This window comes from Humulus lupulus, chromosome 2 (assembly GCF_963169125.1).
Source record: "Humulus lupulus chromosome 2, drHumLupu1.1, whole genome shotgun sequence".
Taxonomy (NCBI): Eukaryota; Viridiplantae; Streptophyta; class Magnoliopsida; order Rosales; family Cannabaceae; genus Humulus; species Humulus lupulus.
In genome coordinates, this window is record NC_084794.1 from 18872089 (window position 1) to 18885435 (window position 13347).

Below are 13347 nucleotides of genomic sequence, written 5' to 3' on the forward strand. Positions count from 1 at the left end.
TAGCTTTAACATGCTCAAAACACCACCAAAAACTCAATCCACAACCTTGAACTTTCAAGCTCAAGAACAACTAAAACTACATCAAAAATACCATTAAAAACAGAGTTTATAATCCTTACCTCAGCTGTGAATTGAATTGATTAGTGCTCAAAAATGTAAATTCATTGATTTTAAAGTGTAAAATAAATTAAGTTTAATCAATATTTTCATGAATTTATTGTAATATATTTTATAATTGAAAATGTTAATTTTAATTTAATTTATGTTTAATTTTCAGGAAATAAATTGCATTTGGACACTAATAAAAAGAGAGAATAGAAAAATAGTTAAAACTGAAAAACAAAATGAAGAAAGTGGCATTTTTGAAGAAATGAAGCTCAGCCCATTTGGCCCAAGCCCAAATATGGCCACTGCCATTTTTTTCTCCTCTGCCAGGTGTCATCACCAGAAGCCGCCACGCATCCCAGCCAAGCTCCTTTCATTGCTCAACCTCTTTCAACAACATCTGAAGACCAACGTGCCCAATCCGAAGCTTCAACTCTCCAGCAGGCCCAATTTAGGTCTCCTCCTCTTCCATCAGCGCCAACCCCCTCCAGCAAAAGCCCAGCGGCCCAATGCGCCCAGCAGCTTGCCTCCTTCAGTCGTCCACGTGTCGCCTCCCCATTGGCTGGGAGTGGGTCAAAACCCTCTTGTACCATCAACCACCTTCAAGCCATATTTTGTGGGCATTGGGCTTTGCAAAATTGCTATTTTGAGCTTTAAATCTCATGTTTTTTTGGTATTTTAAAAAATGGAAAAATGACCATACACCAAAATAGCTAGGTTAATATTAATAATAAGATTTAATTTTTTAAAATCATATTTTATTATTAATATTTCATATTTATTTTGTAAACCCCATTTTGTTGTTTAATTTCTTTTTAGTCATTTTCTCCATCTATAAATAGGGACTCCTTCACACTTAGTATGTAATTTTAGAGTAAAGAAACTATAGCAAAATTTATACTCACTTTCTTCTTAGAATTTTGTGAGAATCATGAGCATAATGGCCTAATCTTCCTAGGAAGGTTAGGGATGATTCCATATGCTAGTGATGTTATTTTGCTACTTTGATTTACTATGTTCTTAATGTAAAATATTTGAGTTATTTATGTTATTTCATCTCCATTTTTATTTTGTTATCTTTATTTACTTATGCTAATTGTTATCCCCATTTCCTGCGTGGACCCGGAAACATTCGTCCAGGCTCATGGTCAGGGGCTGTTCAAAATGTGGGCCCGGCCCAAGGCCTCTTGGTACGGGAATGTCCAAGAGGGGTACGGGCCTGGGTGCACTTCTGGGCCCACAAGGAGGTCCGGTATGATCATCCGTCTCCGGTCGTCCGGGACAGTCATCCGGAAGACGTGCAGACAGTTCGAACCCCCCACGACATACGCGTCCTGGTCCCAGACCCTAGTAACGGTCCGGGCTTGTGGTAAATGAAGAGGGACAAAGGTAAATGGACCCAGATCACATCGTCCCCGGTTGGTGGGACCAAGCGTCCAGGACCCTGAAGCCGCCCCACTCCGCATGGGCGTTGTCCCTACTTTTCACCTGCGGAAAAGGCCACCTCAGGATTGCGCGCCATTGTTTCAGATCTATGCTGCCTAGTACTCTGACTGGTCTTGTCCCCTGAATCTGCCTCGTAACTCGAAGTATCCAGACCAAAAGCACCGTTTTGTCGGGTGAAATATAGCTCTTGGGCCAACTTATTGGGCCTTAACTGGTCTGGAATTCATGTATGTTTTATCTTTTATCTTGGGCTCCCACTAGAAAGGTCAAGAGTATCCATATCTCTGATGGGCCCGGGTCACACCCGGCCCAGACCCAGTATTCCCATAAGCCTATAAATACAGGCTATATAACACTGGAAAAAGGATCTCTCTTCGACTAGTATACAGTTACTCTGTCAAAATATAGAGAGAAACTCCATTGTAAAAGGCTGTCCAAGCTCTAATACTACTGACTCGTGGACTAAGGCTCATTAACGCCCCAACCACGTAAAAATCCCGTGTTAACCTTCTACTTTTCTTATCGTTACTCTTAAAAAATATTCATAAATATAGTTTTCGAAAATCTTGGTTAGGATTAGTCATGCTCTTTCTATGTACTTCTAATTAGTAAAAGTAATATTGATACCTAATTTTATGTCTAATCTTCTATTACATTATTGCCCTTGGGTATTTTGTCATTTTTATATTTTTCATAAGATTAACATTGTGCTTTTAAAGTAAAGAACTTTATAACTCAAATGAACTTTTGTTAGAAAAGAATATGGACTTTAATGTTAGATTTTCCAAGTAAATGTTAGGATGTGAACTATTTACTTGTGTATTTTTGTAAATCAAGTAACCAAGTAACTAAACAAGCATATGGATGATTCTTGAAACCTTTCATTTTCTCAAACTCTTGATTACATCTTACCTTTATTTCACTTATCTCATTTTATCATTTTATCAAAAAGACAATACCAAAATCTCAAACCTCTTTTCATTTACAATTTTATTTATTTCTTGTTACTAACTTTTTGTGTTATTTTCTACTAATTTTTTTTATTTTAGATTACCTCCTTGTGGATCGACCGTCCAATCTTACTACAACTACCGCTTAGTGATAATCACATTTTGGGCGTTAAACATGAATCCTTTTAGTTGCTGCAATTCAATCCTAAACCTCAAGCTTTAAAACTCCAAGCTTTGAATCCTCAAGCTTGCCCCAAAATCTCAAACCCAATTGAGAGAGAAACCGAGAGAAAGAATGATCGAGAGAGAAAGAGAGCTGAAGGTTCTGAGTGTTTCATTCCACTAGGTTCTGAGTATATCCTCCCTTAGGCTAGGAAATGACCATTATACCCCTAAGGCCACATCTTTCTCTCAAAGCCTCCTACGGGCAGTTTAGTCTTTTACCACTTTTCCCGTTAATTAAAATTAACGTCTCACAATTCCTGTCACTTCCAATTTCATCAAATAATTATCAAATAGTCTCCCATTACCCGCTCAATCCTGGTAGTGTATTAAATACCAAATTACCCCTAGGCTCACCCCGTGCCCGATATTTGACCCCGTTATGAATAAACTGCTAAGTTGCTTCCTAGGATCGCCTCGTGCTGAGTATCTCAAATATACTCACATAATAATGTAGTCTCACACATAAATCACATATATTTACACATATACAGTTATGCCATCAACGGGCCAAAATTATCGAAATATCCTTCTTATAGGAAACGGGCTCACCTGCATGTCAATACAGTCATATGTTAATACAACTCACATAATCATACATATAATCACATAATAACACAATAAACCAATTATTGCCCTCCTAACCTCCTAATCAAGGTACTAAGCCACATTAAGAAATTTGAGACGTTACATAACACACCTAAACAATGTAAACACATACGACAATGTAAACACATACGACGTGATAGATCTTCTCTTTTCAAGATCACCAACAAAGTCATAACTCACATAGCCAACCAACTTGTTATCTTCGTACCTTTCTCTCCAACCTTCTAGATCCCCATTTATTACGAAGGAAATAATAGAAACAAATTAAGGACATAAGATCCTTCGACTTTAGAATCATTATAACTGATAAATATAACAGAAAAGGAAATTCCAGCAGCAGAAAATGTTGCCCAGTATTGTGATGACATCTTAAACACATCTCAATATTGATGGAACAATGTTTCAGCATCCAAAATATGTGTACACAGGCAAAACAACATCTTAAGTTAAGTCACTCATCCACAAATTCAATAGATGATATCTTTAGATTTTTTTAAACCAACTTAATAAAGAAAGCTTGTAAGAAATGGTGTAAATATTAATAATTGTTGAAACTACATTTTGCTCACCCTAAAAGGCATTTAACTTTTGAGATCCACTACGTTTACTTTTTCATTATTTTGAAGAAAAAAAAAAGAAGATATCACTAAATTTAATTGTACATAGTAATGAGAATATTCTCATTACAATTCCTAAAATCAACAAGTAAAATAATGATTCATGTCTAAAGGTCATAATTAAATCAATCAAAAAATTCACAAGTTGATTAGAATGTAATGTATTGAACACAAAGGAAAACAAAATTAAACTAGCAAAATACCTCATGGCTGAAAGTGTTGACCAAGTACATTCAATAGAGGCGCGCCACGTGTGTCCTGATGGTGGCAAGCTTGGCCTTGGGCTTGTTTTGGCTCATTTTGGGCCTAATTCCTTTCAAAAATGCCACTTTTTCAACTCTTTTTTCAGTTTTGATTATTTCTTTCTTCTTTCTTTTTCTTTATACCGAAATGCAACTTTAATTCATACAAAATAACAATAAATTAAATCATAATCAAATATTTTCATTTATAAAATAAATTATATTAATTCCATGAAAATATTAATTAAAATTAATTTATTTTGACCATTAAAATCAATAAATATGCATTTTTCACCATTAATCACAACCTCCAATCAGCTTATTGCTAGTCCCTAGCAATTTAAGAGAAAAAGAAAATTTTCAAGTTGAATAATCAAAGTCAAACCAACGCAAAATCATCTAAACATTTTCAAAGTATCAGCAAAAAGTCAGAGATTACTATCGAAGCTACTTCATTTACAATTCCAGAGTTGTGTTAATCTTTTTATCGCAAGTCATAGTACAAATAATATCAAAAAATCTCAAAAGTATAAAGGTCTCAACTCCAAATTCCTCACGGGCATTGAAAGTATTTTTAATGGGAAGGATACCACTTTTGGAGTTGGAAATATAACAGTTTACGCTCAAATGAGAAAAGACAAACTTTTTAGGACAAACAATTTGAACAAGTATTGATCACAAGATAGACATATCGACTTATTGGAATTCAATTGACAAACAACTTTTGTGATTTACATGAGAAAACTCAAAGAATAAAATGACAACTACTAGCAATGGTAAATAAGAAAAGGAAACTATAATGATAATAAATTTCTTTAAAACAATTACACAAAATAATAATAATAGAAAAAAAAATTCGACAACTACAAAAGAATAAAGGAAAGTGTTGCTCTTGTTCTTTTTTTTTTTCATTTTTCATTTATTTATTTTTTCTTCTTCTTCTTTTTTTCATCATTTTTTTCCCTTTTTTTAATTTCTTTTTTTTTTCCTTCTTTTTTTTTAACAAGAGACAACACAAAAATAAAAAGGAAATTACAAATAAAATAAAATAAATAGAACACAAATTTAAAATTTATTACAAAGACTCATTCTTATGTGAAAAACATCCCTCTAGTAAATGTCATGTTTTAAATTCCAAAGATGTGATTGTACCAACTCAAATGATCAATAAAAGTTCAAAAAGTTGTTTTCTCAACTCTCACAACTCACCAAGAAATGAAAAACTTTAAACTTGAAATTTCTCTCAACTATTTGTATTAACAACCAATTTATCACATGTTTGGAAAGTGCACAAAAGAACTCTGAAAATCACTTCTTAATAGCTAAACATAGTAAAAAAAACTGACTCAAACCAACAAGTTGTACTCATGCTTGGATAATTTTGAAAAAAATTGACTCAAAAATTCAACTCGACAATAAGATTTTCCAAATGAATGCTAATGAATACTCACCACCCCCAACCAAAAATCAGACGGTGTCCTCAATGTCAAAATGAATAATCAATGAAAAAGGTAGGGAAAAAGAACACATGGATGATGACCATGTCCATGAGGCGAGAGCGTAAATAGCCTGATAACAATACCCCAAAACAAACAAAATACAAAAACGAAAAACATACAAAAATAAAAGAAAGACAGATTAATAAAGATCATAATAAAAAATAAAAACAAAAAGAACAAACAAACAAACAATTCAGAACTTCAAAGTGTATAAATTGGGTCCTTAAGAAGGACCTCTTCAACATGACTCAGACTCTCAATGTAATGCTTCAGTCTTTGGCCATTGACTCGAAAAATTCTCCCATCGGTTGGGTCCTCGACCTCAACAAAACCGTTGGGAAATACTTGCTTCACTACAAATGGACAAGTCCTTCGTGATCGAAGTTTACCGGGGTGCAAGTGCAAGCAAGAATCATATAGATGCACTTTCTGATTTGGCTCAAAGTGTTTTCACAAGATTTGTTTATCGTGAGCGATTTTCAATTTCACTTTATAAATCCTAGAATTTTCATATACATCATTTCTCAACTCCTCAATTTTGGACTATTGGAGATTGTGATTGATACATGCAGCATTCAGATCAAAGTTTAGGGCTTTGATGGCCCAATAAGCTGTATGCTCGAGCTCGACAGGTAAATGACAGGCTTTTCCAAAGACAAGCCGATAGGGAGACATCAAGAGGGGATTTGAAAGCAGTGCAGTATGCCCAAAGAGGGTCTAGAAGACATGTAGACCAATCTTTGCAGTCAGGATTTACCGTCTTTTCCAGAATGTGTTTTATCTCCCTATTGGCTAACTCAGCTTGACCATTAGTCTGTGCATGATAGGCATTTGCAACCTTATGAAGTACACCATACTTGCGCATAAGAGCTTCAAAAGATCTGTTGCAAAAATGAGTGCCTTGATCACTGATGATAGCGCGAGGAGTACCAAACCTTGATAATACATTTTCTTTCAAAAATTTGACAACTGTAGCGTTATCATTGGTTCGACAAGGTACAACCTCGACTCATTTGGAAACATAATCCACAACAAGAAGAATATAAAGGTAGCCAAAAGAAGGTTGAAATTGTCCCATAGAGTCTATCCCCCAACAGTCAAATATTTCGATAACAAGAATTGGGTTCAAGGGCGTCATGTGCCGACGGGATAAGGAACCTAACTTTTGGCACCTTACACAAGAACGACATAAATCATTGGTGTCTTTGAATAGAGTGGGCCAGTAAAGACCGCATTGTAAGATTTTTGCAACGGTTTTCCTCACAGAGAAGTGACCACCACAAGCATCATTGTGGAAAAAATTCAGCATACTAGACACCTCATCTTCGTGGATGTATCTTCGCATGATTTGGTTGGGGAAGTACTTGAATAAGTAGGCTCATCCCAAAGGAAATTGCGCACCTCGACCAGAAATTTGCGTTTGTCTTGTGAACTCCATTCAGATGGGAGTTCACCTGTTACTAAGTAATTCACATTGTGAGCATACCACGGTAACTTAGCAGCAGAAAGCAATTGTTCATCGGGGAAATCATCATGAATAGGTGGACCATCAACATGATCGCTAAATTCAAGTCGGAACAAGTGGTTCGCAACGATATTTTCAACACCTTTCTTGTCTTTTATCGTTATATCAAATTCTTGCAAGAGAATGATTCACTGTATTAATCGTACCTTTTGGAAAGGAGATACTTAAGGGCGGAGTGATCTGTGAAGATCGTAATAGGTGATCCAATCAAATAAGATTAGAATTTGTCAAGGGCAAAGACGACGACAAGCAACTCTTTTTCAGTCGTGGAATAGTTCATTTGAGCACTAGTAAGAGTTCAACTTGCATAATAGACAACAAAGGATTTCCCCTCCCTCTGTTTTCCTAGCACAACTCCCACATCAAAGTTGCTAGCGTCACACATGATCTCGAAAGGAAGACTCCAATCAGGTGACTGAATGATGGGAGCTGAAGTGAGTGAATTTACAAGTGTTCAGAATGATACCTCACACTTAGGTGTCCACTCAAAAGAGATATCTTTGGCTAGGAGGTTGCTTAGTGGATGAGCAATCATTGAAAAATTTTGTATGAACCGCCGACAGAAGCCAGCATGACTGAGGAATGACCTAACGTCTTTGACAGTCTTAGGAGTAGGCAGGTTGGAGATAAGGTCGACTTTGGATTGATCAACCTCAATTCCTTTTTTAGAAACAATGTGGCCTAAGACTATGCCAGAAGATACCATGAAGTGGCATTTCTCCCAAGTGAGCACAAGTCCTTTCTCAATACACCGTTTTAAAACAGCTTCAAGATGAAGAAGACATGTGTCAAAGGAATTTCCAAAAACGGTTAGGTCATCCATGAATACTTCCCCTGATTTTTCAATCATGTCACTGAAGATGCTCATCATGCATCTTTGGAAAGTAGCTGGTGCATTACACAAGCCAGAAAGCAAAAGTGCTAAAGGGACAAGTGAAAGTGGTCTTATCTTGATCCTCTAATGCAATCTCAATTTGATAATAGCCATAATAGCCATCAAGAAAGCAATAGAATAGATGACCAGCTACACGTTCAAGGATTTAATCAATGAATGGGAGTGGAAAATGATCTTTGCGGGAGGCAGAATTTAATTTTCTATAATCAATGCACATGCGCCACCCTGTCACAATTTTTGTGGGGACAAGGACCCCTTTTCGTTTTGGATCACGGTGACACCAGATTTCTTGGGCACGACTTGAGTTGGACTAACCCATTTTCTATCAGCTACTGGGTAAATAATACCAATGTTTAGCAATTACAAAACTCCATTTTTTAAAACTTCTTTCATTGTGGGGTCCAGTTGCCTTTGAGGGTCTCTTCGAGGGATAGCCTCGTCCTCCATATTGATTCGATGGGAGCAAATTAAAGGGCTAATACCTTTGATATCAGTAAACGTCCAACCTATCGCAGATTTATGCGTTCGCAATAGCTCGAGTAACTGCAATTCTTGAGAATTTTGAAGGTTGGATGAGATGATAACTGGAAAGGTTTCATCGTCTCCCAATAAGACATGTTTCAAACCCTCGGGAAGTTGGGTCAATTGAACAATTGGAGCCTCTTCAGCTGAAGTTTTGGTTGTGCCCTCTCACGAGGTAGCTCTTCAAAGCGTGGTTGCCAAAACTGAGTCCTTCTATTGTGTGAGTCTATGTGATCTGATATTGCAAGAGTAGACTCAATAGAACTGGGACTTTCGCTGTCAAATAGAAGGAGGAGTTCATCAAGATTATCAAAGTTGCTTCGCAATTGAACCTCATCGAGAAATAAAGAGTCAATCATGAGTGTTTGATAACATTCATCATCTTCTAGGGATTGTTTCCCGATGTGGAAGATATTGACTTCAAGAGTCATGTTTCCAAACGATATCTTCATTAGACCATTCCGACAATTGATAAAAACATTTGCAGTAGCAAGGAATGGTCTTCCGAGGATTATATGAATTTTAGACTCCGTGTTTACCACAGATTGGGTATCAAGAATAAGAAAATCCATGGGGTAATAGAATTTTTTAAATTGAACTAAAACATCCTCAACAATACCCCTAGGTTTTTTGGTGGAGCGGTCAGCAAGTTGTAGCACAAAAGATGATGGCTTCATTTCTCCAAGACCGAGTTGCGAGTATATAGAGTAAGGCATGAGATTTACACTCGCGCCAAAATCAAGTAAGGCTTGGCTGACTTCATGGGTCCTAATTTGGCAAGAAATGGTGGGACAACCGGGATCTTTGTATTCCGATGGTGTCTTTTGTTCAATCACTGCACTCACTTGCTCAGTCAAGAAAGCAGTCTTCTTAACATGGTGCTTCCTTTTTGCAGTGCGTAGATCCTTGATGATTTTGGCATAAGCGGGCACTTATTTTATGATGTGAAGCAAAGGAAGATTAATCTTCACTTGTGTCAAGTGCTCAAGGATTTTAGCTCGGTTATCAGGAAGTTTTCCAATGGGTTTCAAAGCCTGGGGAAATGGTACTTTTAGAGAGACATTGAGTGGTGGATTTTTGGAAATGACTTTTGGAGTACTGGGAGAGTTGGGTTTTATGGGTGGGTCTTGCAAAGTTTTACCGCTTCTAGTCGTGATGGCATTTACTTCCTTAACTTTTTATCATTAGAATTTGAAGATTGGGCCAGTGTTGGCCTTGCACATTGAATTTTGGTTGGGAAGGAACTTTGCCTTTTTCCGGAATGGCCAAGGATTCAGTCAATTTTGAGAATTGACATTTCATTTCCTTGATTTCTTCCATGACAATTTAGTTTGGATTGTTCCTTTATGAATGCATGAAGAGTATTCTCGAGAGAATTTCATTGTGGATTAGCATTGTATTGAGGTGCAGAATACGGCTTTGATGGTTGAACTTGTTGCTTATTTCTCCATTGGCCTCAAGACAATTGAGCTTGGTTGGAATCTCTCCAACTGAAATCTGGGTGGTTTCTCCAACCAGGGTTGTACATATGGGAGAATGGCTTGTTATATGCCCCTAAGACATTGCATTGCTCCTCATAAACCCCTCTCATCTCATTAAAAACTAATCAATCCTTAGCTAAATGCTCCGTCCCTCCACAAACAAAGCAAGGTTCTTGCGGTTCTGCTTGAGCGATCATGTGCGGTTTTTGGCCATTTTTGGTCATAAAGACCTCAAACTGCTTTTTCAAAGCTTCGAGTTGGGCCTTAACACTATCCTCTTCTCGAAGTTGATAGATCCCAGATGGTTTGTGTCGGTTGGTGCTATCAGTAGCACTTGGACCAGTCCAGGTGTGAGATTTTTTTTGCAGTTTCTTTGAGATATTCAAGAGCACCATCTGGCTCTTTTTCGAGGAATTCACCATTGCATGGCGTTTCTACAAATTGGCGCTCATGACTCGTGAGGCCTTCATAGAAGTAACTGACCAAATGCCAGTTCTCATAGCCATGGTGTGATAACTCTACAAAATAGAGTTATTTTACCACTTCTTATGTGCTAATTGTTGCTTAATTCTTGAGTTTTTAATTGATTTATTAAGTTTTTAAGTAATTTTGAATTTAGTAGTCTTATCATAATTTTATATACTTTTGTGTGTTTTTATAAGTATTTTGTTGTAAAATGTTGTAGTTAATTATTTGAATTATTATTGTTAAGTTAGTGGTAAAAAAATGTTGTATTATTGAACTTAAATGTAAAATATAAATTAAGTTATAATTAATATTTTCAAAGAATTAAATTGATTTATTTTAGAGTTGAAAATATTGTATTATGATTTATTTTATATTTATTTTGTAGGGAATATTGGCTCTTGAAAAGCAAGGAAATCAAAGGAAAGGTGGTAGTTTTGAAAGAAAGTATCAAGAAAAAGGGCATTTTTCTTAGGCCCAAATAGGCTGCCTGCCGTACGGCCCAAAGCCTTCAGCATCACCCAAGCCATCCCCACGGTCACTCTCCTCTTCTTTCGCCTGATGCCACACCAACTGTCCTCCATTCAACATCACACCTGATGCCACCAAGTCCCAAGCCATCAACCAGCAAGGCCCATCAGCACCTCACGCCTAAATCCACCAGCTGTCCCATTTGCATCAATCTTCAGCCATTTGGATATATTTATTTTGTAGGGAATATTGGCTCTTGAAAAGCAAGGAAATCAAAGGAAAGGTGGTAGTTTTGAAAGAAAGTATCAAGAAAAAGGGCATTTTTCTTAGGCCCAAATAGGCTGCCTGCCGTACGGCCCAAAGCCTTCAGCATCACCCAAGCCATCCCCACGGTCACTCTCCTCTTCTTTCGCCTGATGCCACACCAACTGTCCTCCATTCAACATCACACCTGATGCCACCAAGTCCCAAGCCATCAACCAGCAAGGCCCATCAGCACCTCACGCCTAAATCCACCAGCTGTCCCATTTGCATCAATCTTCAGCCATTTGGATATATTGCTCCTTGGGCCCAACTCCAAAAAGGCCCAACATTCAGCTGCTGCCATTTCCTCCAAAAACAGCCACAAAAAGATAGCCACAAAAAGACCCAAAACTCACATTTTTATTCCCAATATTTTTCACTCAAATATCAATTCACTCTTCCCTATTTTTCTTACCTAAATAAACATTCCTAATTCATTTTTTTTACCCTAGCTTTTCACTAATATTTTACCCAACCAAACATTTCATCTTTCCAATACTCTTACACTTACTCTATTTATCCTACCACTTCCCAACACAATTAAATTAATCAATTTATTTATTTTAATTTGATTAATTTAATCTCCATATTTTGCCTATAAATAGAGTCTTGTAAGACCATTTGGGGGGCTCTTCTTCTTCATCTTTTTTTCAACCTCTTCTACACTCCATATATCTCTCTTCTTTTCACTATTTTCTATCTACCATTTTCATCTTTTGAAGAGCATGTCAAATATGTTATTTTGTAATTTTTATTTCAATCTAGTTATGAGCTTCTAATCTTTTTTCAAGATTATTAAGATGATGATGAAGCAAAATGTAACTAGATAGTATTTTTGGTTGTATGTTGATTTCTCATTTGTGCAACATTGTTTATGGATTTTTCTATCAAAGATATGCATTTTTCATCTATTATTGAGTGTTAAAGCATATTACACTTAGTTCTTCATTATGAAAAAATATGATATTCTTTGATTAAATGTTTTTCATTAAATTGTTCACATCTAATTCTTAGAGCATAAGTATCATATTTTGCCTAAACATAATCTCTTTGATTTTTTTGTAGTTTCATTAGGTTGTAACACAACTAATGCTTAGAAATTATATCTTATATAAGTGAAGAAAAATCCTACATTTTTTTTTAAAGTAACTTATGCTTGAATAGAAAATATATTTTGAAAAAAAATATAGTGTGATTTATTTCAACTATATCTAACTTGGGAATCAATATACATATAAATACTATTGAACTTGCATTTTGTGGATTCTAACATCTTAATAATCTTATTTTACATATATCATTTGAAAACCATTTTTCTATTTAATCTTAAATCTTTTTATTACTTGTCTTTTATTTTTCTAAAACAAAATCTCATCAAATATTTGAAACTAGGTTAGAATATTATTGCTTTGTTTGAAATAGTTTCTTTTGATGTTAGTCAACTCCCATGGGTTCGACCTCGTACTTACATGAACATTATATTCTGAAACGATTCGTGCACTTGCGAGTTTAAATATTAAAACACCCTCTTTTGGGATCAACATGGTGCAGGCACTGATTCAACATATCTTTGAATCTTTCCCAGACTTGATAGAACGTTTCATTGTCCTTTTGGGAAAATGTGGAACTCTGTCATTTTAGATTGTTAGTCTTATGGTTGGGGAAGTGTTTCAGAAAGAAGGATTTGGTCATCTCCTCCCATGTTCCAATAGACCTAGGTCTCAAATAGTATAACCAGCTTTTGGATTTGTCCTTCAAGGAGAAAGGGAAGAACTTCAATCGCATAGAATCGGCATTTTCGGCTCGGTTATAGAACGTGGCTACTACCTCCTCGAATTCTCTAATATGCACGTATGGGCTTTCGTTTTCCATTTCATGAAATGTGGGCAAGAGTTGAATCATGTCAGGTTTAAAGTCTAATGCGGGCATACTAGGAGGGAAGATAATGCATGAAGGCGTGGAAGTGCAAGTAGGATGGATGTAGTCATTGAGAGT

The 13347-nt window shown here is 36.2% G+C and overlaps 1 non-coding gene across 1 annotated transcript; it reads left to right on the top strand.

The window, feature by feature from the left end:
* The first annotated feature begins 12887 nt into the window (after window positions 1-12887).
* On the top strand, window positions 12888-12996 carry LOC133820283 (small nucleolar RNA R71). Its single transcript, XR_009886704.1, has one exon. It is a non-coding gene; the product is annotated as a small nucleolar RNA R71 (small nucleolar RNA).
* Window positions 12997-13347: the final 351 nt, after the last annotated feature.